The sequence below is a fragment of the Equus caballus genome, chromosome 8 (assembly GCF_041296265.1).
Source record: "Equus caballus isolate H_3958 breed thoroughbred chromosome 8, TB-T2T, whole genome shotgun sequence".
Lineage (NCBI taxonomy): Eukaryota > Metazoa > Chordata > Mammalia > Perissodactyla > Equidae > Equus > Equus caballus.
This window is the reverse complement of record NC_091691.1, coordinates 15,372,120-15,398,669: the sequence shown is the minus strand read 5'-3', so window position 1 is coordinate 15,398,669 and position 26,550 is coordinate 15,372,120. Positions and strand designations below refer to the sequence as shown.

Sequence of the window (26,550 nt, the reverse complement as noted above, 5' to 3'; positions counted from 1 at the left end):
TTTCCTGTTTCTTTTTACTTTGTAATGTGGCTACTAGAAAATTTAAAATACACATGTGGCTCGCATCACATTTCCATTGACAGCACTGCTCCAGAACATTCACGATAAGACCTCTCCTAAAACACCGCATCAGGGCTATGTGTGCGGGTGCCAGGAGGGGGTCACTGGGCACGCCCACGTGGGAGAACACCGTCCCAAGAAGCGGAGTCTCATTTCAGGGTTAAAGTGCATGCGTGTATCTCCTTGGTGCACATCGGTCCCTGTCATTATGTCTGTAACGTGTTCTGGAAGCATTGATTAAGCCCATACTGTGTGCCTGGTCAGGGAGGGCAGTAGTACTGGCTGGTGGGTGCACACCTTCTGGTGGGATCTCCAGGCAGATGATGGACCGCCCTTGCCGCCACCCTGCCAGGCGCTCCTTACAATCTCGGGGTGGCCACTGTGCTGCCACACTGGCCACAGAGCGCCCCCACAGTGGCACTGTCGTGTGTTCCGTCCTCTCCTCATTCCCTGCCCCACCCCATCCTCCCTCCCCAACATGCATTCAGTGCACACTCAAGGCCAGTCACTGATATTTGCCTCCACGGCCCCTCTGGCCCATTTCCGCACAAGGGGGCGCTCCCACCACGAAGGAGAAAGAGCTTTCAGGGACCGGCAGGAAGGGATGGGAGCAGCAGCTCCACTGGGCTTTTTATAAATCTTCCTTGTCAAGCAGCTCTGCTGGCAAAGCTTGCAGGGGCTGGTGAGTGGGGATCACGGGTCCGCGCCAAAGAGAAATGGCAGAGTGGGTCCACCGCGTCTGGTGGCTCCTCAGCTTCAGGGGTCCCCAAGTCACAGGTGGCTGACACGCTAGTGTATTTTAGGCTTTTGCTTCATTAGACTGTCTCAAAACACAGAGTGGCCTCAAGTTGGCCTTAGGGATGGGAGGAGCACTGATGTTGAAGACAATAAGCTGGAGTGGTTTTTACATTCAGTGATCACTGACCGTCTTTGACGCTTAAGAGGGCCCCTCAGGAACCAGGCCTGGGAGCATGTCCCTACCGCTCCCCACCCGAGCCTGCAGTCACCGTTGGCTCAGCCCCACCCTCCATTCCCTCTGACCCTAATAACCCTTCCAGGGGGAGCTGGGGCAGGTGTGATCAGCTCCAACATGTCCCTTGCTGGATCCCCCCGGGAGTGTGTGGTTGAGCTGGGCTTGACAAAACAGGTCTTTCCATTGCCAGGCCCTGCAGACCATTCTCCACCTCCCATCCTCGTGTAGGAAATGAAGAGGACTGAGTGGGTCCCCCCCACCCCCTGCTAATCCCAGGAGCATGTGATTCCTGAAGGACCCCAAGAACCGCACAGAGCTGGGTGATGGCCTGCTTTCATTGCTAGATGGGTTCTCAGTGCCTTCTCAAAGTTACATTGGTTTCTCATGTCCAGGGTTGATGGGCCTTGTCAGATTTAAAGATGAACATTGTTTGCTCTTCTCTCTTTCCTCTCATCCTTGAGTTTCTAGAACAGCCTGGTCATTATACTGAAGAGGGAGGAAGCTCTCGTGTGTGGCAGGCTGAAGACAAGCCGGCTTCACAGTCAGGCCCACGCCTGAGACCCGCCACTTGGTGGGGGTCAGCTGTGCCTGGCAGTACTCCCGAGTCCTCAGGAAAGGCCCCTCGTGGAAAGTTCGTGGGCACCTCAGCACCGAGGGTTAGGCCAGAGGCCACAGAAGCCCTAATTCTGCCCGGCCAGGCCTGGGGTGGGGCTGTGGCCGCAGGAGGGCACTAGCATGTTGGGAGACACTGCAGGGTGGTGGGGCCCAGGCTCTCATAGGAGACGGGGTCCTTGCAATGGGACCAGAATATTAGCATTTGCACCAAAGGAAATGGGGGGTGAGGGTTCTCTTTATGTCTGTCTTTTGGGAGTCACTGGTGGGCTGCCTTGGCCCAGCTTCTCCAACCCCCTCCCCACCCCACTCCTGTCTGCTCCCCCTTGGCCCTGGATAACCTGTTATCACACCTTTGTCACATCAAGTGTACGCGAGCACTTGAGTGTGAAGCCCACGGAGGTGAGGCCAGAAAAACCTGAGCCCTCAGAGTTCCCAGCATGGCACCACTGTAACCCTCCCCACCCACAGGGCAGCAAAGACCCCCCGCTCTCTGAGGAAGAACTTTCCAGAAATTCTCTTAAGAAAGGCCGTGCTGGAAGCCAGCCCCATGGCCGAGTGGTTAAGTTCCACACTCCACTTCGGCAGCCCAGGTTTGGCAGTTCAGATCCTGGGTGGGGACCTAGCACCGCTCATCAAGCCATGCTGAGGCGGCAGCTCACATAGAAGAACTAGCATGACTCACAACTAGGATATATAACTATGTAGTGGGCCTTCCGGGCGGAAAAAAAAAAGAGGAAGATTGGCAACAGATGTTAGCTCAGGGCCAATCTTCCTCACTAAAAAGCATTAAAAAAAAAAAAAAAAGAAAAAAGAAGGGCCGTCCCATCCCTGCAGGCATCCTGGGGAGAAGTCAGTTGTCAGTATTAGCATGAAAGTGAGTCTGATGTCCTTCTGGAGGTGCCAGGTTCTGCAGAGTCTCAAAGGTAGACGCCTCCGCTTGCTCAAGGTAACAAATGGTGACAGAGAAGTGACCTAACAGGTCCCTGAGACCCTTCCTTGTGTCTTTCCTCCAAGAACTCACAATGCCCCATTGCAGGCTGTTTGACTGAGAACTGGGATGGAGGCTGGGGTCAAGCGGGGCACACGTACCTTGGTCAGAGCCTGCAGGGCAGACCCTGCCAGGCTGGAGTGGAGGAGAGCCCTGGCTGGGGCAGGCCCCATGGGAAGCACTGGGACCCAGTGGGTGAACCTGTTCTCAGGCACATTTTGTCCCCTGTGTGGTCATCTCAGTGCTCAGCATGCACGCGGTCCACTATACCTTGGCCAGGTCTCCCCCGGGGACAACCGTGGGGGGCTGGTAGTTGATGCCCACCTGCCAGAGAAGGGGAAGAGAGCACTCTGTGAAGCTTCTGTCAAACCCAGAAATGGTGGCTGAATCATGGAAACAGAAGATGCACAGGTCTCCTCTTGTGACCCAGGAGAAGACTCGGTTCACCCTGAAGTCTCTGAGTCCTTCTTGGTGCCAGGCAAGGTGCCAGGAGAGCAGGGTGCTGGTTTCCAGACAAGGAAAACAGGGAAAGAGGAGCCTGAGTCAGCCACCCTGGCTGGGTCCCATGCTGCCTGAAGGGCTGTCTCCCAGCAACTGTGATGTGTGATAGGTGCCCAGGTGACAGCACTGTCTTCCTTCTGAAAAGGGACACTGCCCTGGATTCTTCATACGCTATTATCTCCACGGGCTTCAACGAGATGGGGATTAATTTCTGTGGCTGAAATCTTTCCACCCAGTAGATTCAGAGCACACAGCTGTGGTTGTATCACGAGGGAAGATCGTACCCCCTGCTTTCCCACCAAATGAGCCAGCCTGTGCAGAGCAGGTGACAGGTACATTGTCAGAGGTCCTAGGACTGCTGCTCCCACTGCACCAGGAGGTGGCCTATGTGTGTGCTAAGGAGGAGGAAGGGGTGACGTTCTAGGGCTGGGACCAAAGGGGAGGCATTCCGAGTACAGGACCCAAAGGATGACGTGCTCAGAGATCTGGCAGCAGCACACAGGGTCAGCTGGAGCCCGGGTCAGCAAACATTGTCTGTAAGGGCGAGACCCTGCATAGTCTAGGCTGGGTGGGCCACGTGGTCTGTTACAGCTCCTCAGTTCTGTCTGCAGCAAAAGCAGCCACAACACACCAATGAGCAGGTGTGGCTGTGTTCACATGGAACATAATTACAGAAGCAGGCGGTTGGCCCACCCACCATGCAGACTCCTGAACTAGAGGAGGACCAGAGGAGGAAGCCTAGTTCAGAATCCACTGCAGCAGGCCCAGCAGGAGCAGGGAGGGTCTGGGCTGGCAGAGGAGACATGAAAAGGCTCAGGAAGCACAGTCCTGAGGGAAATCATCCACAGGGTTCAGTGACCCAGGACTGGACAAAGCTGGAGAGCGACAGCAAGGTGTCCATCCTGTCTCCAATGGAAGGTGGGGACAAACTGTGGTCTGAGGCAAACTCAGGCCAGAATTTCTAGGCTTCCCAAGAGAGAAATAAAGATGTTGCCATTTTCTTCACAAAAGATTCATGATAGTTTTTCTTTAAATCCAACACTGCACAGGACATTGAAATTGGATGTAGTTTCTACCCTTATGGAAGGAAGATTCAGTGATGGCAATCAATTGATAGTCATTCCCCAAATATCCACCTGAATTACCCAAATGCCCACATTTCCCAGTCCAACCTACATTTCCCACACTAATTCTACCACCCAGAAAAGGGAACAAAAAGCCTTCAAAAAATTTCCTATTTAGTTAAAAAAATACCACAGATCTATAGTGTGATGACTCAGGAAGGAAGTTCAAAAGATGCCATTGAATAAATGATCACTGTGGTCCCCTAAGTTATGACCAAGAGCCAAGCTGTCAGGGAACAGGGGAACTCTGCAAAGTGGCAGCGTTCTATGGCAGGGTCTGCCGCTTCCAACAGGGAGACCCACTCCCCATCACCAGTCCTACCTTAAATCCAGTCGGGCACCAATCCACAAACTGGATGGTGCGCTTGGTCTTGATGGTGGCAATGGCCGCTTTGACGTCTTTCGGGACCACGTCCCCCCTGTACAACATGCAGCAGGCCATGTACTTGCCATGGCGAGGGTCACACTTGACCATCTGGTTGGCCGGCTCGAAGCAGGCATTGGTGATCTCGGCCACGGACAGCTGCTCATGGTAGGCCTTCTCGGCTGAGATGACCAGGGTGCAGGTGGCCAGGGGGTAGTGGATGCGGAGGTAGGGGACCAGGTTGGTCTGGAATTCCATCAAGTCCACGTTCAGGGCCCCATCGAACCGCAGGGAGGCCGTGATGGAGGACACGATGTGTCTGATCAGACAATGGAAGTTGGTGTACATGGGCCGCTCGATATCCAGGTTGCACTGACATATGTCGTAGATGGCTTCATTGTCCACCATGAAGGCACAATCAGAATGTTCCAGGGTTGTGTGAGTGGTCAGGATGGAGTTGTAGGGCTCCACCACGGCTGTGGAAACCTAGGGGGCTGGGTAAATGGCAAATTCGAGCTTGGACTTCTTGCCATAGTCCACGGAGAGCCGCTCCATGAGCAGAGACGCAAACCCAGAGCCGGTGCCGCCCCCGAAGCTGTGGAAGATGAGGAAGCCCTGCAGCCCCGTGCACAGATCCGCCTGAGAGAAAGCAGAGGACGTGAGCCAGCGCCCAGGAGAAGCCACACCACCAACCTCCAACCCGCCACGGTCACTTCTCTTCACATGCGAGATCACACGATTCACACCTCCACAGTGAACACGCATCACACTTAGAGGCAAAGCAGAGCAGACGGAAAGCTGCATGGATGCACCGCAGCCACACTGCAGAGTAAGACTGTGGATTCATGACTCCGGCCTCGGTTTCTCCCAAAATGTCCTCCCGGTCACAATCCAAGGCCTACTCTCCCGTCCAGGACAAGGTCCACAGGAAGCCTTGTCAGAGCTCTTCTTACCAGTTTGCGGATCCGGTCCAGGACCAGGTCGACGATCTCCTTGCCGATGGTGTAATGGCCTCTGGCGTAATTATTGGCCGCGTCTTCCTTCCCGGTGATCAGCTGCTCCGGGTGGAAGAGCTGCCTGTAGGTCCCTGTGCGCACTTCATCTGCAAAGAGGACACAGGGGCCGCGAGTCTTTAAGGTCTATTGTTAACTCACCAGAGTGGGCAGATTCGGGGGCCGTTCCATTCTCCTAACTACACGCTGTTCCTTGTAGGTCAGCAGCATCAGTGCCTCACAGGGAACGTCTCTAATACACAGACCACAACTGCACACTACGGCTCCAGGAGAGAAGAGTCAACTCATGGTACCAATGTCAGTGTGACTGCTTCCCAAAGAAGGGAGTAGAGCCCCCACACCCAACACAGGCCGTTCTACACGTGCGTGTTTTTCATACCCGCAGTACAGCCAAGGGTGTAATTTAAAAATCCCTTACACACTAGACAGTCCCCATGTGGCCTGGGTCTCACAGACTTTAGGGTGACATTCTGTCATCCCCTGGGTGGCCACTGAAAGGGGCTCTCTTTGCAGCTCTCCTTGGAAACTACCTCAGACTTCTAATCTGGAGGAACCCAACGAATGTTCTATACTCACCTTTCTATGCCTAAGATGCAGGTCAAGACTCCTGCACTAGCCGGAGGGAGTACACAGCATAAGGAGGGTCCAGTGCCCGGGCACCCTGCAGACAGGGTCTATATGACTACCTAACCAGGGCAGAGGTGGCCACGAGTGAATTGTCGCTAGCCCATCTTCCTGCTGGCCAACCTTACAGGAGGTTTTCCTAATTAGGAGCCTGAGTCCCACAGACACTTCAAGCACTAACTCTCCAGTTTCTCCCCTAACGTGGCTACAGGCATACCTTTGTACATCCGTCCTTTCTGCAGAGGGATTCAAAGGAGCTCATGTGGGGCTTTAGCTAGGCTCTCCTACCCTCCCAGGACAGCCACCTGAGTGCCTGAGAACCTACCGACCACGGTGGGCTCCAGGTCCACAAACGCTGCTCTGGGCACATGCTTGCCAGCCCCAGTCTTGCTGAAGAACGTGTTGAATGAGTCATCCCCACCGCTGATGGTTTTGTCACTTGGCATCTGACCATCAGGTTGAATTCCATGTTCAAGGCAGTACAATTCCCAGCAGGCATTGCCGATCTGGACCCCCGCCTGCCCCACATGGATAGAGATGCACTCGTGCTGGAAACCAGAACATAAATGTGAGACCCTCTTCTTCAAGGCAATCATTACTCTATGACATGCAAGTGGGACCTGATATCATAAATTAATGTTTGTAAAATATTTTGGTGTCTGGAGATTTTCTCATACATTACACCCCATGACCTGCTAATGATCATTTCATATCTGAACACCTGCCCATCCAACATGCCTAGAAACACACTTCAACTATGAATAGGAATACAGCCACTATAATCTCATCTTCCAAGCCATCAATACGTAATACAAAAATTAATTTAAAATAAGCACTCAAGAAATGTTGCTTCCACCTAAGGGTGGATTTACCACCCTGTTTTAAGCAATGGCTTAGAAAATCAGATGAAATATATGAAATAACAGTTTTCAGTCACTGGCCAACATGCAGCAGAGACAGTGATTGCTAATAGAAGAGAAACAAAGTCAGCTGCATTCCTGCCCCAGAAGTTTCCTGCTGGGGAGTTTCCAGGCTGCAGCAGAGGAAGGGAGACCAAAAGCCCAGGGAGCCCCCGAGTGGAGAAGAGAGGATTCGGGGTTCAGGGTGGCTGGGGCAGCAGGAAACCACGGTGCCGATGCTGGAGGGGAGAGAGCTGCAGGGAAAGCGCTCTGTGCAGACCAGCGGGGAGCCCCAGGCAGTCCACAGCTGAGGCCTGCTCAGCACATGTGTGTGAGGGACTCCTGAGCTCACAGCCGCCATGCTGGAGAGCCGCTCCCTCACAAACACTGAATGGGCTCCTCAGAAGTGGGGCCGAACGAGGTCTACACTCAAGGCTGTTCTGGACCTACCTAAGAAAGCTGAAAAGCAAGCCTCAAAGGATCCAACTGTCCAACTGTCTCAAGGTATATTAACAGCATCCCAGAAAAAAGCCTACAGATAGTTAAGGGAACACCAAGAAAATCTAGCACCCAAGAATGTAAAATTCATAGTGTCTGGTACCCAATCTAAACTTACCAAGTATACCAAAAAAAGAGAAAAATTTCAGAAAATATGACCTTATGAAGAGAAAAAGCAATCAACAAAAAGAGACCCAGAGGCGTGGCCTCGTGGGGCAGTGGTTAAGTTCACGCTCTCTGCTTTGGCGGCCCAGGGTTCACAGGTTTGGATCCTCATGCAGGCCTAGCACTGCTTGTCAAGCCACGCTGTGGCGGCATCCCACATACAATAGAGGAAGATTGGAACAGATGTTAGCTCAGCGACAGTCTTCTTCAAGCAAAAAGAGCAAGATTGGCACAGATGTTAGCTCAGGGCCAATTTTCCTCACACACATACACACAAAACATAAAACATTAAAAAAAAAAAAAAGACCCAGAATGGCATAGATGACAGAATTAGAAGACAAGGACATTAAAATAACTATTATATATCCATATGCTCAGGAAGGTAGAGGAAAAAATTAGAATGATAAGGGAGACAAGTTTCATATTAAAAAGACCTAAATCCAACTGCTAATGATAAAAAAAGAAAATATCTGAAATCAAAAACACAGTGGATGGTATTAACAGCAGATTATATACTACAGAAGAAAGGATTTGAGGATGATGAAAAAGTTCTGGAAACAGTGGTGCTGGTTATACAACATGTGAATGTGCTTAATGGTACTGAATTATACACTGAAAAATGGTTAAAATGGTAAATTTTGTCGTGTGTATTTTACCACAAAAACAGTTGATACTCAGCAATAAAAAGGAACCACGTTGACACACGCAACAACATGGATGAATCTCAAAATAATCATAGTGAGTGAAAGAATCCAAACCACAACAAACAATGAACTCAGTGATTCCATTTACACAAAATTGTAGAAAATAGAGAAAAGTAGACTGGCAGGGATGGGAGGGGGGCAGGCGGGAGAGATTACAAAGGGGCACAAGGGAACTTGGGGGTGATGGACATGTTCATTATCTTGATGGAGGTGATGGCCTCATGGGTTATCAATATGTTAATAAATGTCAGACCTTGTCAAATTATACACTTTAAATGAGTACCTTATTTTTATGTCAATTATACTTCAATAAAACTGTAAAGAAAAACGCAAATAAGGATTTTTTCAGATATTCAAGAACTGAGAGGATGAATCATTAGCAGGTCACTACTGCAAGAAATGTTAGGGGCTGGCTCCGTGGCCGAGTGGTTAAGTTCGCGCGATCCACTGCGGCGGCCCAGGGTTCAGATCCTGGGCGCGGACATGGCACTGCTCGTCAGGCCACGCTGAGGCGGCATCCCACATCCCACAACTAGAATGACCTGCAACTAAGATATACAACTGTGTACAGGGGGGTTTGGGGAGATAAAGCAGAAAAAAAAGATTGGCAACAGTTGTTAGCCCAGGTGCCAATCCTTAAAAAAAAAAAAAAAAAGAAATGTTAAAGGAATTCCTCCAGGCAGAGGGAAACAATACCAGACGGACAACTGGGATTACACAAGGAAGGAAGACACTACAATTGCTAAATACAGGGGCAAATAGAAAAGGCTTTTTGCCATATTTTAAACATATAATTGAATGTTAAAGCAAAATAATGATTTATTGTGGGGTTACTAGGTCATATAAAAGCAAAATATGACAAACAATAGCACCAAGGCCAAGAAGGGGAAACGGGAGTGGACTGTCATGGACAGTTTCACCTGAAGGTCGACTGGCGTAAACAGAAGATGTAGGCAGTAATCCTCAAAGCAACCACAAAAAATAAAATGAAGGGGAAGAGCCAAGAAGCTAATAAAGGAGATAAAATGGAACCATACAAATAATTAACCCAAAAGAAGGTAGAAGAAAAGAAGGAAATGGGAAGAAACAAATGGGATAATTAGAAACAAAGAGGAACCTGGTGGGTTTAAACCCAACCACGCCAATAGTCACATTAATGTCCTTACAAGTTCAGTGCAATTACTTAATAAACAGCAGTTTGTCAGATGCAGAAAAAAGCAAACCCTAACTCTATGCTGACTACAGGAAGCCCAGTGACATGGTAAAAAGTAAAGAATGGAGAAAAATACAGCATGTTAAGGCTACACCAAAGGAAACAAGGGAGGCATAGGAACAGTGCGTTTTTTCTTCTATCGTGTTTGTTTTCTGCTGACACTGGCACATTCTGAGCACACAGACTGGCCTTGATCCAGGAGAGGGGAGGTTGGGATGGACGGACCGCCCCATCAGGTGTCCTTCAAGCAGTTTTAGAGGAAACATCACGCGGGTACCAGGTGATGAACCTGAGTTCCCCCACTCTGCCACTCTTCTCATGCTTCTCCACAGTGGGTTTGAACCCATGGCTGGGCAGGTGGACTAGCAGGAACTCAGGATCTCTCATTTCTGGCATTCTCTGATGCCCCAGCAGGCCTCTTCTTGGGGATAAAGGGCAGGCCCCACCAGACAGCACATTGTCTACAGGGAGCTCCCAGGGAGCTCCCAGGGAGCAGCGCATTCATGTGGTGTCCAGGTCGGGGAGAGTGCTGGTCAGGACCAACAGTGTTGCTTTCAGAGCAAAGAATTTTCCCAGGGAAAGAGGGTCATTTCACAATAATAAAAGGGCCAACTCACCAGGAAGACATCACAGTCCTTAATGGTTATGTATCATTAGAGGTATAGCTTCTAGACACAGAGCTTCAAATACACAAAGCAAAACGTAAAGAACTGAAAGGAGAAATAGACAATCTATAGGCAAAGATTTCAACACTCTCTTGATAATTGATCGAACAAGTGGACAGAAATGAGGAAGGATACAGAAGCCCTGGATGGCACTGGCAACCACTCTGACCTAAATGACATTATAGAACACCCCTCCAACATAGCAGAGGACACATTCTTCTCATGAGCACAGGGGACATTTGCCAACAGAGACCACATTCTCCAGCAACCATGACACGATTCTCAATAAATCTCAAATAATCCAAATAAGAGTTTGTCAGTAGTGGGAGGGAAGAGCGGACCCCAAGAGCCCTGAGCAGCCCATGCACCTCCTCCAGCTCCAGTCTCCGTCACTGCACCCTTGAGTGGTGACCTGGCCCAGTCACCATCACCACACGCTGAGCAGCGAGGCCAAGACCCTCAGCTGCCCCCGCCCCCAGTGCTGCCAACACCTAGCCCAGCACCAGCGGCAGGGCGCAGGCACAAGAGGGTAATTGTAGCAAAGGTTTTGGGAACAGTAAAATGGTTGAGTGTAAGAAATGGATGTGGTTTCATCAAGAGGAAGGACACCAAGGAAGATGTATGTGTACACAGACGGCCACAAAGAGGAAGAACCCAGTGAGGACCTTTGCAGCGCAGGAGACGGGGAGACTGTGTGGTTTGGTGCTGTTAGAGGAGAAGGGGTGCAGAGGCAGCAGAGGTGACAGGCCTGGTGGAGCTGCAATGCAAGACAGTAAATAGACAGCAGCCCGGGACCATCACAGCTGCTGTTCACATCACAGGGGTCCTCCACACACCCACCAGCAGGACCACCAGAATAGTGAGAGCAGGAAAGAGCGAGGGATCAGAGAGTGCTCCTGAAGGCCAGGCCCCACAGTGCCAGCCCGACCACATGCAGGCCACAGTCCCCACCTTCCTACACGCAGAGACACTATGGGTGACAAGCACAGTGTTCCAGCCGTCCTGTGCAGGGAGAAGTGATGGAGGGGACTGACAACCAGAGTGCAGGAGAACAAGGGAGACCAGTGAGACAGAAGCTGTGTCAGGGTATAGACCACAATTCCGCAAGGATCTTCCTCGCCAAAGACAGCCCTGAGAGGGTGGCCATGGAGATCAAGAAAATCAAGGAGATGAGACCCAATGTAAGCAGCCACCTCAACATCAGCACCGCCGCACCTTCAATGACCAATACAGATGCCAGGAAAACCCTAAAGCACAAGATGGTAAAGGGACAAAAGCAGTTGCTCCTGCTGCTGAGAATCCCGCCCCTCCCGAGGCTGAGCAGGCAGGCTGGGGAAATGTGGGCTCTCCATCGCCACCACCAGCAGGTTTAGTCAGCCGACAGGAAGGAAGGAGTATGAAGTTCCACCAATAAGAGAGGAACTAAAGGTGGGAGCTGAAGACCTGAAGTGCTTGCTTTCTGCCCATTGACCAGATAACTAGAACCATCTGCATCATCCCATGCAGCACGGGACTTTCATTAATTTATCTAAAGACGTCTCTTTTTGGTAATGACAAATGTGTTTTTTTTTTTTAATGAAGACTAGTTTTTCTCAATATGTCTTTAAAAGTATTAAAATTGTTTCATATCTGGTCAAGTTAAATTTTTAAGAACCTCATTTTTAATTTGTGATAAAAGTTTACAACTTGATATTCTCAAAAAACTCAACAAACTGCAAGCACCTGTTAATAAAGATCTTAATAAAAAAATTTAAATAATACGAAATATTTTCTCTGAATGTTGGAATTAAATTAGAAATCAGTAACATAAAGATATCTGAAAAATCCCCCAAATAGTTGGAAACTAATAACAAGGGAGATTAGAAAACATTTCAACTGGAATGAAAATGAAAACATGACACACCAAAATTTGTGAGATGCAACAAAAACAGTGCTTAGACGGAAACATATATAAAACACTCATAGCAGAAAAAGCTAGAAAGGTCTAAAACCAACGACCTATAAAACTCTTCAAGAACATAGAAGAGAAAGGAATGCTTCCCAACTCACTCTACGAGGCCAGCATCACCCTGGTACCAAAACCAACAACAGGATAAAGAGGCACAGACCAATATCCCTCACGAACACACAGAAAGTCCTTGGAAAGTTTCAAAATCAGTGACCTAAGCTTTCAACTTAAGAAACTAGAAAAAGAGCAAATATCCTAATTATGCTGAAAAAAGGAAATAATAAAGAGCTGAAGTAAAGTAAATAGAAAACAGAGAAAGGGAAAACAAGAGAAAAATCAAACCAAAACCTGTTTTTTTGAGCTGAACGATCACATTGACAAACCCCTACCCAAACTGATTCAGAGGAAGAAAGGATAAACATTACCAATATCAGAAATGAAAAAGAGGATGTCACTATTGATACTAAGATATTGAAAGGGTAAAGGAATATTATGAACGACTCTGTGCCAATAAATTCGACAACACAGACGAAACAGACAAATTCCTTATACCCACTACTGGAGCCCCCTGAAGGAGAGAGAACCAGAATAAAAATGAAACAGGCAGTCAAAATGGCCACATCAGGATCCAGATCCTTTTAAGCATGGGTATTATTTTCCCATCTTACAATTATGATCACATTACAGTTTAGAAATCTCAAATTACTGCAAGTTGTTTCTGATTTGCTAACCCAGCACTGTAATTCCTAGTTCGTTAAGAGTGATGGTCTGGAAGCCTAGAAATTCTGCTTCTGGCCTTGTCCTTAGTAAATGAAAGATGAGGGGCTAATTCACAGCTGATAGGCTAATTCTGGTTCCAACCAAACTGCAACACTGAGCCAGAAAACAAATTACCCTTCGAGGCAGGGACAAATTCTCCAGAAGGTTCTCAACTTTGTGATGAGGCTCTGGGATTCCTAAGGGAGGATTTTACCCAAAATATCTGTGGCTGGTATTTCCATTAAATACATCTTGAGACACAAATCCTTCTAACACAAAGGAGAAGTACCTGGAATGGCCAACACTGTCTCAGAGGAGATCAGTGGAAGTCCTTTTAGGTTAAATTCACACCAACTTGTCACCACCTCCCCCTCATCTGAAGTTCCGTTTTTTTTTTTTTTTTAGGAACATTAGCCCTGAGCTAATATCTGCTGCCAATCCTCCTCTTTTTGCTGAGGAAGACTGGCCCTGAGCTAACATCCATGCCCATCTTCCTTTACTTTATATGTGGGACGCCTGCCACAGACATGTCCACACTGGGATCTGAACTAGCAAACCTCGGGCCACCGAAGTGGAACCTGCACACTAAACCGCTGCGCCACTGGGCCAGCCCACTGAAGTTTCTTAATTTAGTTGGTTCAACTAAGTACTATCATCTCGTAAAATCTTATTAGGCATTTCAACTTGAGAAGACACTATTATACCAACAAACAATGGCCGAATAGCTCCTCTGAAAGTATTAATCATGGTATTTTTCTCATGAAAGACAAAGACTTTGCTAAAAATAACAGCGCCTAAACATGATGAAATGCACAAATTTCTTCTAAGTTTTGGAAGCTTCCTTTTACTTGTCAGGTAAAAGAAGATACTTTTCCTTTACACTTGGAATACTTTACCTCTAAAAAACATTTTTCTGAGCAGCTTGATTTCATGCTGTGCAATGACCAATAAGAGAAGCCTCAAAACCAACTTTTACAAGAGGAGAATGCAGAGGTTAGCGTGAGTTATTATGTAGTTATATACTTTTTGTAAAGTTTGGAAGCTACCACAGTGGTCAGGAGGGGAAACTGAGGCTGAGATGACTAGCCATCAGCCTCAGTTAACTGGGGAACAAGTGAAATCTGCAACGGACCATGTAAAGCCCTGTCCCAGGGTCATTGTGGCCTCTCTCCACATAAGGCTGTCTCTTGGGCTCTGCTTGTTTTAGAGGTGCACTATGACGGGGCGTTGGTTGGGTTTCATTTACGTGTAAACTATCACCGCGTTAATTCAACAATTACTCAGTAGATACCTATGAGCTGAGGATATAAAAATGAACAAATTAAAGGCAGAAGCCTACCCTGCTGTGGGAAAACAGGAATTCTCATAGATTGCTGATGGAAGGGAATCCGACAACATCTACAAACTCACAGCCATCCACTTCTGGCATCCCATATGCATCCACACCAGTAAGAACCGGCACACGCACAGATACTCACTGCAGCCTTATGTGTAAGGGCTGGACAGCATCCCAGTCTGCAGCGATACCAAACAGTCTGAATAACCTGCAGCCACACACTGGAACACTGTGCGGCCGAAAACGACAATGCAGATCTTTGTATGCTGACACAGAGGGAGCTGGGTGTTTCGTACAATCAAAAACAAGTGAAAGAGTGCACACTGTGTGCTACCTTTGGTGCAAGAAAAAGAGGATATAGGCACATCTATTCTTGTTTGCTTGGTTTTGCTTAAAAAAAAATTATCATTATAAACTACCGGGAAAAAACCTATCTAATGGAGGAAGCAAGATTTTCCGCATACACCATTTTCGATCATTATTATTTCAAGACCTTGTAAGTACTGCCCATTTTCTTAAGTGCCCTGGTGAGCTCGCAGCGTAGCAGAGACACACAGGAGAGAGTTCAAGTGCAACACTTGGTGCTGCATCTGGAAGGAAGAGTCTGGAAGGGCGAAGGCAGGAGGCGATGGCACGTGCGCAGTGTGCCTCGTGCCCACCCCTGACCCACAAGCTGTGGACACGACCTTGGGTGGTGCCCGGTCCTGGCACGCCCCGAGCAGGGACAACACCCTTGCGCCCCGCTGCCCGCCGGGCCTGCCCTCCACGTCCCGCCTCCCACAAGACCCCAACCCGCCAGCCGCCAGCCGCCATGCTGCACTCTGAGCTCCCACCTCCTCTCGGCCCAACGAGACGGGCCTGACTGCGAGCCTGCGGGGTCCTCATTGGCTCGCCGCCCGCCTGACTGCCATTGGCTCTGACCCCTTTGCGGGGCGGGCCCCCGGCTGGGACCCCAATCGCGATTGGCCATTTTCTTGACGGGCAAAATCACTCTTCTGATTGGTCTTCCTTTTAGGAGGGAAGTGCCCCTGGGCTGCAGCGCAGCGGTTGCACGTCTGGCGCTGCGTCGGCGGAAGCTGCGAGCCTGGCGGCCGCTGAGCAACTCTGACAGGGCAGCCGCAGGCCAGGAGGGAGCCCCTGACGGGTGGAGGCCGCGCTGCCGGAGCTCTCGCGCCTGAGCCCCACTGTCCGTCCTTGACAGGCAGTCTCATCGTGAGCGGCACGGGCGTGGCGGGGACAGGGCCAGGGCCTGGGAAAGGCCTTGGCGGACGTCAGCTCTGCAAACACCCGTGAGGGGGCCGTCTGGGCCCTCTCACTGGGCTGAGGTCAGTGTCCTGGGCTGGGAGGAAGCTTTACGAGGGGGGCTGTCAGGGGCAGATGGGTCACCGACTCCGTCGCATGAGCATGTGTGGCGGACCATGTGATGGCCCCCGGGAGGAAGTGGTGGGGAGGTATGAGGAGGGAGGCAGGGGGTACCTCCGCCTTCCGGGGCACGTAGGGCCTGTGAGCGGGTCTTGAAGAAAGTATCGCGAGGTTTCCAATCAGCGAGGGGGGAAGGGTGGAGCTGGCAGGGCGGGCTCTGGCGAGTTGTGGGATTCACCCGGGCATGGTCTGCGGTCGAGAGGGCGACGCTGGCGGCTCTGGGCTGGGCTGGCGCGACCATGGCCGGACCAAGGAGTTTGGCTCTCCTGGGTGGGCGGGAGCCGGACAGCAGCAGATGCGGGTGGACGGGCGCCTAGGGGGAGCACATGGCAGCAGGGAGAGGATGAGGGCGGGAGACCCCACAAGCGGTCATGGCAGGAGGCCGGAGAATTTCCCACCCCCACACCTTGGTGAGAGGACACAGAACTTCCAGGGTTCCTCGAAGGGTGACTGATGCCCCCTGTTTACCCCCCCAAACTCCCCCATTCCTGCTGCTGGTCCATGGGAGAGTGTGTTTACCCTACAGAAGGAAAGAGCCCCTTCTCCTGGATCTTCTAAGCACAACCTGAATGAGCTGGAATTTTCATAGAGAAGGCAGCACCAAAAAGGAGTTAAATATAGAGAATATAAATATATAAATATAAATTGTGTGTAGTAATTTACAAATATAAATCATATATTAATATATTAATAAAGGTAAAGTTAAAAAACCCCACTATGTCAGGCTGGCCCCATGGTCTACTGGTTAAGTTCAGCACACTTCACTTCAGGGGCCCAGGTTTGGTTCCTGGGCATGCACCTGCACTGATCCTCAGCAGCCATGTGGTAGTAGTGACCCACATACAATCTACAGGAAGATTGGCAACAGATGTTAGCTCAGGACTAATCTTCCTCAGCAAGAATAAAAACTTAAAATAAATAAATAAAAAACAGAGATGGAAAACGTAGATTTTTTGCCCTGCCTACTACGACTAGGCCAGTGGGCACATGGGGTAGGGTTTCAGTGGCAGTTCAGATGGTCTGGGTTTGAGCAACACATGCCTCCCCCCGAGCACAATGGAGTCAGTGGGCACAACTCTTCAGCTGCCTGCTCCTCCCTTGCTCTGGCAAGTTTCAGGAGTGTGGTCTGGATGGTAGAATGATGGGGCAGCTACCTGGGGCTGCCAGGGAGTGGTGTTTGGAGAACCAGTTACTCTTCCCAGGGAGGCCCAACATGGTGGGTACAAGAACCCAGAGTCAGCCTCGGGCAGAGAGGCTGCAGGAATTGGGGGAGGATGCACCTGTGGTAACGGCTGGAGCATGTGGGGACAGATGTGACTGCCATTTCCAGGGCTGGAGACAAAAAGAAGGAGGGGCTAGGAAACCAGTTCATAGTGAGGTGTAATGAGGATAATTGTGGAGAGGTAATTTGGGGCAGCATGCAGTGGGCCTTGATGGTGGAGCTTGGGCTAAATCTGGCCCTGGGGAGAATAGCAGACTAGGGGAGGGGACAGCCTGGGGACAGAGAAGATGGAAGCTGCAGGAGACAGACAAAAGTGGACGAAAAGATGGCAGTGAGGACTGACTTGGGAGAAATGTGAGACTTTTTTTGCCCCATGCCCCCCTAAAAAAATGCTCTCAGATATTGGGGAGGGCATGGACTACCCGAAGTAAATGAACTGATTTGAGCAGTGTCATTTGGATACTGACAGAAGGGGGAACTCCAGGAGGCAGGAAGACGTAGGGACATCTGGGTCACATGTAGAATTAAGAGGAGTAGGGCAGAGTAATGCCTTCGCCTTATTAACCTAAAAATAAGGAGCCAAAATGAGAGGCAGAGAAGTGTTTATTTTGGGATCAAAGAATTGCAATTCAGGGAGCAGAGATTCAGGTAGAAACCCAAATAGTGTCTCACTAAGGAGTAAAAGTTAGGGGCTTTTAAAGGCACAGAGGGAGATTTGCTTTACAAAGAATGTTAATAGGGGTTTGCAACAGAAAGCTAATCTTTGCCAAAAATAATTGATTGCTAGGGCTAGCCAGAGGGAGGCAAATGTCTGAGTCTGTGCTGAGCTGCAGGTTTCTTGCAGCATTCCTTGGTTCAAAAATTCATGTTCTGCTGGAAGAGGATGGGCATAAGACCCATCTTCTTCATGGCTTTCCAGCTCCATTTTAAAGCCCTTAGACATAAGTTACTCTCTTTCATTTCACATTTCACGTTTCACATTTTTCCCCTTTTGGTCAAGATCTTTCTCTGAAAGCATCGCTGATCAACCATAGATTTGTTTAGTCCCACATTGCTGGGATGGACTGGTTCCGGAAGTCATGTCTCATGTCAGCGCGGGGGGTGGAGATTGTGCCTTCCCAATGGATATTTCCAGGGGTCAGTGCCATAAGGGTTAGGCCACATTTGAGCAACAAGGAGGTGGTAAAGAAATGAGTCTTAGGCAGTTTCCTTGCCTTGGAATTTCATCTGGTTCCCTGAAGGTTCAGGTGAATAAGCCTTATCCATCATTTCAATACCTTGAGCGACCATCAGCTTGGTATTTGTAGGAGTTCTCGAGCAGATCTGAGTGAGTAGTAGCATAAGAAGCTTAAATACAAATACACATAGCAAGAGTCTAAAAATAATCATAAACAATATTTGAAGTCCTGGTCTCATCCAAGCACCTTTCCCCAAAGGAAGTCAGCTAAAAACACTGATAGGGAACCAGAGGGTGTCATTGAAAGACATTGGACGGGAGACATCCTGTGCTATTTTTAAATTTTTTCCAAGTTCTAACTCAACTTCGCCAGAAGAGTTGATGCAAGTACAGCTGGAGGTGTTGGTTACAACACAGATGCCACCCTATTCTGCAAGGAGATAATGGAGTGCCATTCGATTATCTAGTACAACCCTTGCTAGGGAATCCAGGGATCGTTGTTATTGAGCTAAGGCTCGAGCCGTAGAATTTGCCGCTTTAGCTGTAGTTGGGGTTAAATTTTTAATCAACAAGTCATTATGGACAATGTCAATCCAAAGGACAAAGCCTTTGGCAATGGTAATCAGTGGAGAGGAGATGGGGTATAAAAAGGGTCTCTAAGTCTCACCTAGACCTTTGAGATTGCAGTTAGGTTTCATCTTTAACAAGAGCTTGAAATAGAATGTTACGATATCCTGCAGGCATTATCCTGCCATATGCCAGCTGTCTAGATATTCATAAGCCCATGGTTCCCCTAGGTGGAAGGTATACCCAGAAGGGACACATAGTATGCAGTGCCTTCCAGTTCAGTGTCAGTGGTCAGGTCCTTTCCAATGGAACTCAAGGGCTGTCTTCTTCTGATGAGGCTTCCAAAATACCCAGTCACTAGGCTATAGACTGTGACCAACATCATCCTTTGAGTTGGAATCCAGGAAAGCATCTTTAACCTGTTGATGATGGGCTTGAGCAGAAGACCATAGAGACTTACAGTAGCTAGTCAGACATGCATAAGACAACAGGGGTCAGCAAAAGGCTCTGTACCAATACACACTGATCTGCTGGTGACTTTCTCATGTGGAGTTAGTCCATGTTTTCCAAAGAGGACACAGCACACAGTCAGCAAGACCCAAGGCAATACCTTAGGCTGGGGAGTCTAGTCCACAGTATATGACAAACCTCAAAGACAATTAACAGGACTAGCATCTAATATGTACAAAAGTGCAAACATAATTTTTCTCTCTACAATTATCCTGAATTTTCTTTTTGCCAAAAATAATCACAGTAACACTAATTTGTTTTATATTAAAAACTTGGCCTAATTATTACTTTTTTTTCTTTTTGAGGAAGATTAGCCCTGAGCTAACTGCTAGCAATCCTCCTCTTTTTTGAGGAAGACTGGCCCTGAGCTAACATCTGTGTCCATCTTCCTCTACTTTATATGTGGGATGCCTGCCACAGCATGGCTTGCCAAATGGTGCCATGTCCGTACTCGGGATCCAAACCCGCGAACCCCGGGCTGCCGAAGTGGAACGTGAGCACTTAACTGCTGCGCCACTAGGCCGGCCCCATGGCCTAATTATTTATACAAGTGAAAATAAGAATACTCACTGAAAGTTTCTGAATTCTGGAGGGATCAGGTAGGGAGAAAAAGTAAATGTTTCATCTTGGTTCACAATGCATGTCTTATCAAATTGTTGGTAGCTTAAGAGAAAAGTTTCTTTAAATCTGGAAAAACAAAACATTAGAACATTCTCCTCAGCTCATGTACTGCCCAGTAATTAATACCCGTCCTGCTTAAATCCAGTTTTTCCATTAGTTTTCTTGACTTTGCCTGATGATGGAGAGTGATAGGGACAGTGATAATCCCAAGAAGTTTGTGAAGTTTTTATTAAGGTTCCTATGATTTCCCAGTGAAGTGAGTACCTTGGTCACTGGAGGTTGTGGAAGATTCCCAAGTGGGAAGCACGTGTTCTAGCAGTTCCTTTGCCATTGTGAGGGCATCAGCTTTGTGGTAAGGGAGAGGCTTTAACCCATCCAGAAAACACATCCAACAACAAGAACATATTGATGAGCCATAGGAAGTGGCAGTTGAATGAAGTTCAGCTGCAGGTGCTCAAAGGACCCAGAGGGAGGACTTCTGAGGCCTCTGGGGATGGAAATAGTTTTTCCTCTAGTGGGTGAAGCAATGTAGAAACTGAAAAGTTGGATTTACCAGAGAGCAGGGAAGAGCCCAGTGGCTGTCTTGGGTTTTCCACAGCCCCGACTGTTGAATTTGCAGCCATTGTTTACCCACCTTCATCTCTCTGCTACAGGAGTAGACTGTTGCCATGATATAAGGACATCAGGATGGCAGCTGTCTGGCACTGAGGGATGATTCTTTGCAGAGGCAGAATGGACTTCATCCACATATGCCCATCTTTATAGATTCTGTGGTTGTTGCCTTTGCATGAAAGTCAGCTAAGGAGCTTTCCTAACAATTAGTGTGAGCCTCAATTTTGGTGACAGATATAGGGGAGGAAGACAATTCCTCTACCCTCTAGGTCCTTCTGGCTGGTCTAAGAATTGAATTGGCATGACACAGATTAACAGGAGAAAAGCAAACAAAACTTTATAACATATATACATGGGAGAAACCCAGGTAAGATGAGGAACTCACCAGAATGGCTGAAGCTGCCACCTTAACTCCCATCTTCAGCTCAAGACAAAGGAGGATGTTGGGGGTAGTGGTTAGGGACTTCAAAGGGGAAGGGGAAATTTACATGGAGATGGAAATGCAAGTGTTTGCTGGGCCAGCTATAGACAATGTTATCTTATGATGGTAGCTCCTTCCTGGAATAGGCCTTCCATCTTAAATTCTTTTAGGCAGTTAAGGGAAAGGTCAATGTCTCTTTCAGAGTCTTTCATTCTTAAAAATAATCAAGCCAAAGGAAGACATTTTGGGGTGGCCAATTCTGATCCCCCACAGTCCCACCTTTGAAACTTTAAGAAATTTCACATTTAATAAATAAATGACGAGCAATAAGATATATTGGGGTATATGAGGAAGCCATTTGGCTTAAAACTAATTCAGCCTGAACTTGTTTTTCCAAAAGGGACTGACGTGGCCATTGAGCACACATTGTACATCTGCTTTAAATATTTACTATGTCCCAAAGACAAGAATGTTGCCCTTAAAGATAGGGATGTAACTTCCCCCATGTCAGCATTTCCTTTAGGGTAAGCATCTCTCCCTAAACTAAGGATTAATTACTGACTTGCTCTGCTCACCTGTGACCACTCACATTGTGACCACTGACCTGCTGACCACCAACTTGCTGTGCCAGTATTGCTTCTTGTGACCATTGTAAAAGGGACATTCCAATCATATGTGATACATGTTCTTTGATGATATCTAAGCACCCTGTACTCTCCCACTGCTTTGGAGTGCTCCATTCCTTTGTGAAAGGACTCTCCCGGGCTATATGGTCCCCAGCATTGACTCATAATACACTCACCACAATTTTGATTTATAGATTGCTTGTGAATTATTTGCATTGGCACAGTTCAAAAGCTGAATTGTTAGATTTTTCCATCTCATTGAACACGTTTCTTTGGTCCTGATAATAGATCAGTCAAGTTAAATTAATTTTAGAAGGTGGTGATGTAGGTGGGTTCCCAGAGCTAGGCTTATGTTGTGGAAGAAAGCAATCAGGCTTTTTTTTTTTTATTTTTTTTATTAATGTTATGATAGATTACAACCTTGTGAGATTTCAGTTGTACATTTTTGTTAGTCATGTTGTGGGTACACCACTTCCCCCTTTGTGCCCTCCCCCCACCCCCCTTTTCCCTGGTAACCACCGATCAGATCTCCTTGTCAATATGTTAACTTCCACCTATGAGTGGAGTCATATAGAGTTCGTCTTTCTCTGACTGGCTTATTTCGCTTAACGTAATACCCTCAAGGTCCATCCATGTTGCTGCGAATGGGCCAATTTTGTCTTTTTTTATGGCTGAGTAGTATTCCATTGTGTATATATACCATATCTTCTTTATCCAATCATCAGTTTCTGGGCATGTAGGTTGGTTCCACGTCTTGGCTATTGTAAATAATGCTGCGATGAACATAGGGGTGCAAGGGACTCTTGGGATTTCTGATTTCAGGTTCTTAGGATAGATACCCAGTAATGGGATGGCTGGGTCATAGGGTATTTCTATTTTTAACTTTTTGAGAAATCTCCATACTGTTTTCCATAATGGCTGTACCAGTTTGCATTCCCACCAACAGTGTATGAGGGTTCCTTTTTCTCCACAACCTCTCCAACATTTGTCACTCTTGGTTTTGGATGTTTTTGCCAATCTAACGGGTGTAAGGTCATATCTTAGTGTAGTTTTGATTTGCATTTCCCTGATGATTAGCAATGATGAACATCTTTTCATGTGTCTATTGGCCATATTCATATCTTCTTTTGAGAAATGTCTGTTCATGTCCTCTGCCCATTTTTTGATCGGGTTGTTTGTTTTTTTGTTGTTAAGCCATGTGAGTTCTTTGTATATTATGGAGATTAACCCTTTGTCGGATAAGTGGCTTGTAAATATTTTTTCCCAATTAGTGAGCTGTTTTTTTGTTTCAATCCTGTTTTCCCTTGCCTTAAAGAAGCTCTTTAGTCTGATGAAGTCCCATTTATTTATTCTTTCTATTGTTTCCCTCAACTGAGGAGTTATAGTGTCCAAAAAGATTCTTTTGAAACTGATGTCAAAGAGTGTACTGCCTGTATTCTCTTCCAGAAGACTTATTGTTTCAGGCCTAATCTTTAGGTCTTTGATCCATTTTGAGTTTATTTTGGTGTGTGGTGAAAAAGAATGGTCAATTTTCAATCTTTTACATGTGGCTGTCCAGTTTTCCCAGCACCATTTGTTGAAGAGACTTTCTTTTCTCCATTGTAGGCCCTCTGCTCCTTTGTGGAAGATTAGCTGTCGATAGATGTGTGGTTTTATCTCTGGGCTTTCAATTCTGTTCCGTTGATCTGTGGACCTGTTTTTGTACCAGTACCATGTTGTTTTGATCACTGTAGCTTTGTAGTATGTTTTGAAATTGGGGATTGTGATTCCGCCGGCTTTGTTTTTCTTGCTCAGGATTGCTTTAGCAATTCGTGGTCTTTTGTTGCCCCATATGAATTTTAGGATTCTTTGTTCAATTTCTGTGAAGAATGTTCTTGGGATTCTGATTGGGATAGCATTGAATCTGTAGATTGCTTTAGGTAGTATGGACATTTTAACTATGTTTATTCTTCCAATCCATGTGCATGGAATGTCTTTCCATCTCTTTATGTCATCGTCAATTTCTTTCAAGAAAGTCTTGTAGTTTTCATTGTATAGCTCCTTCACTTCCTTGGTTAAGTTTCTCCCAAGGTATTTTATTCTTTTTGTTGCGATTGTGAATGGGATTGAGTTCTTGAGTTCTTTTTCTGTTAGTTCATTGTTAGTGTATAGAAATGCTACTGATTTATGTATGTTGATTTTATACCCTGCTACTTTGCTGTAGTTGTTGATTATTTCTAATAGTTTTTCTATGGATTCTTTGGGGTTTTCTATATATAAGATCATGTCATCTGCAAACAGCGAGAGTTTTACTTCTTCATTGCCTATTTCGATTCCTTTTATTTCTTTTTCCTGCCGAATTGCTCTGGCCAACACCTCCAGTACTATGTTGAATAGGAGTGGTGAAAGTGGGCACCCTTGTCTTGTTCCTGTTCTGAGAGAGATGGGTTTCAGTTTTTGTCCATTGAGTATGATGTTGGCTGTGGGTTTGTCATATATGGCCTTTATTATGTTGAGGTACTTTCCTTCTATACCCATTTTATTGAGGGTTTTTATCATAAATGGGTGTTGGATCTTGTCGAATGCTTTCTCTGCATCTATTGAGATGATCATGTAGTTTTTGTTTTTCATTTTGTTGATGTAGTGTATCACGTTGATTGACTTGCAGATGTTGAACCATCCCTGTGTCCCTGGCATAAATCCCACTTGATCATGGTGTATAATCTTTTTGATGTATTGCTGTATTCGGTTTGCCAAAATTTTGTTTAGAATTTTTGCATCTATGTTCATCAGTGATATCGGCCTGTAGTTCTCCTTCTTTGTGTTGTCCTTGTCAGGTTTGGGGATCAGAGTGATGTTGGCTTCATAGAATGTGTTAGGGAGTACTCCATCTTCCTCAATTTTCTGGAATAGTTTGAGAAGAATAGGTATTAAGTCTTCTTTGAATGTTTGGTAGAATTCTCCAGAGAAGCCGTCTGGTCCTGGACTCTTATTTTTGGGGAGGTTTTTGATTACCGTTTCTATTTCCTTACTTGTGATTGGCCTATTCACATTCTCCATTTCTTCCTGATTCAGTTTGGGGAGATTGTAGGAGTCTAGGAATTTGTCCATTTCTTCCAGGTTGTTCAATTTGTTGGCATATAGTTTTTCATAGTATTCTCTTATGATCCCTTGTATTTCATTGGTATCTGTTGTGATTTCTCCTCTCTCATTCCTAATTAGCAATCAGGCTTTTAATAAGAAGTATTTCTATTGAAACATAAAGAAAAATGAGGTTAATGGTTGAGCAAATGATAAACAAGTTTCTGAGTCCAGGGGACAGTCTAGATATCAGGGTCCAAGCATCTTTTATAGTGTTAAATGTCTCTGATGATGTCATTGAGTGTCCAGGTATCCTTTTGAGTGTCTTACATAGTAGCAGGCATGTTATTGTGGTGCTCTCTCTTATGTTTATATCAAGTTATCCAGCTTCAGTTTGTAGGGCTTCAGGAAAAAGGCTGATTTTAGTTCTCGATGATTCAAAATGAAAATGATGGGAAAAATTGAAAACATTAGCTTGTAGATTTATAGCCAGATATTTCAGGAGAGTAGAAGAATTTAGGATGCAGTCCAGTTTACAGGTAGAAAACAAAAACCCTCAAAGACTATTAACAGAACTAGAATCTAATATCCATGAATGTGTTTTATAGTTTTAGTGAAACATAATTTTTCTCTCTAAAATTACCCTAGTTTTTACCAAAGATAGACAAATTAAGACTAATTGGTTTGTAAAAGAAGTCTAGTTTCATTAACTTTGGCAAAGTTATTTACATAAGTACAGCAAGAATAGCAATTGATCATATGGCATCTTTTAAATCTACTTTGCTGGAACTTTTTAAGGAATCTCAGGTTGAACTTTAAAGGCCTCTCAAGGCCAGGAAAACCAAGGACATGTCAGACTTTATCAGTAATACTTATAGATGTGGGCAAATTCCTCTCTTTTTGAGGTCACCCAAATTTTCTGAGGTTCCAAGCAACTGCCAGAGAAGTGACCATCTTTACTCACCTGGTAATGTTGATGGGAACCGTGTAAACAAGGTACCAGGCCAATATATCCAAGTGGCTTTATTTCATAAAATCCAGTCTTTCTTTCTCAAAAGTTGTCCTATCATATCTAAGTCTATCATGTTTCTGTCATGTATGACATTCCAGTGAAAGCTTTGGTAATATAACCAGTATTTCCAATTGAGTCCCATTATCAGGAGAACAGATTCTCATCAAACTTATGTAAACAACTATATTGCCATGAAAATAAGAATATTCACTTACCAAGAGTTTCCAAATTCTGGAGGGATCAGGCAGGGAGAGAAAGATAAATGTTTCAGTTCTGCTTACAAGAGTATAATTTACCAAATTGCTATGAGTCATAGTTAAGCTTAAGAGGAAAAAAAAAAGGCTTTCTTAAACCCCAAAAAACAAAACATAAAAAATTAGCAAGATTTCAAATGAAAAGTCATAAAATTTCTAATCATCCTCGTTAGTTCATTCAGTCCCATGTAATCAATCTTGATCTTTTGTTAGCAGTTTCATGAAGTTATCAGTTTCTCTGTTAGACTTCTGTAATTTCTTTTTTTTTTAGTGAGTTATTGATAGGTTACAATCTTGTGAAATTTCAATTGTACATTAATGTTTGTCAGTCATGTTGTAGGTGCACCACTTCACCCTTTGTGCCCACCCCCCACCCCACCTTTCCCTGGTATCCACTAAACTGTTCTTAGTCCATAATTTTAAATTCCTCATATGAGTGGAGTCATACACAGATTATCTTTCTCTCGCTGGCTTATTTCACTTAACATAATTCTCTGAAGGTCCATCCATGTTATTGCAAATGGAATGATTTTGTTCTGTTTTGCAGCTGAGTAGTATTCCATTGTATATATGTACCACATCTTCTTTATCCATTCG

At 46.4% G+C, this 26,550-nt stretch overlaps 1 long non-coding RNA gene and 2 pseudogenes across 2 annotated transcripts in view; 2 read left to right on the top strand and 1 right to left on the bottom strand.

The window, feature by feature from the left end:
• Window positions 1-4,564: 4,564 nt before the first annotated feature.
• On the bottom strand, window positions 4,565-6,804 carry LOC100052087 (tubulin alpha-3 chain-like; annotated as a pseudogene).
• A 716-nt stretch (window positions 6,805-7,520) lies between these two features.
• On the top strand, window positions 7,521-11,820 carry LOC111774795 (Y-box-binding protein 1 pseudogene; annotated as a pseudogene).
• A 3,669-nt stretch (window positions 11,821-15,489) lies between these two features.
• LOC111774628 (uncharacterized) overlaps window positions 15,490-26,550 on the top strand; it is a 58,414-nt gene continuing 47,353 nt past the window's right edge. For both annotated transcript variants that reach the window (XR_011441331.1, XR_011441330.1), the window contains exon 1: window positions 15,490-15,774. This is a non-coding gene — a long non-coding RNA (uncharacterized lncRNA). The remainder of the gene's footprint in view (window positions 15,775-26,550) is intronic.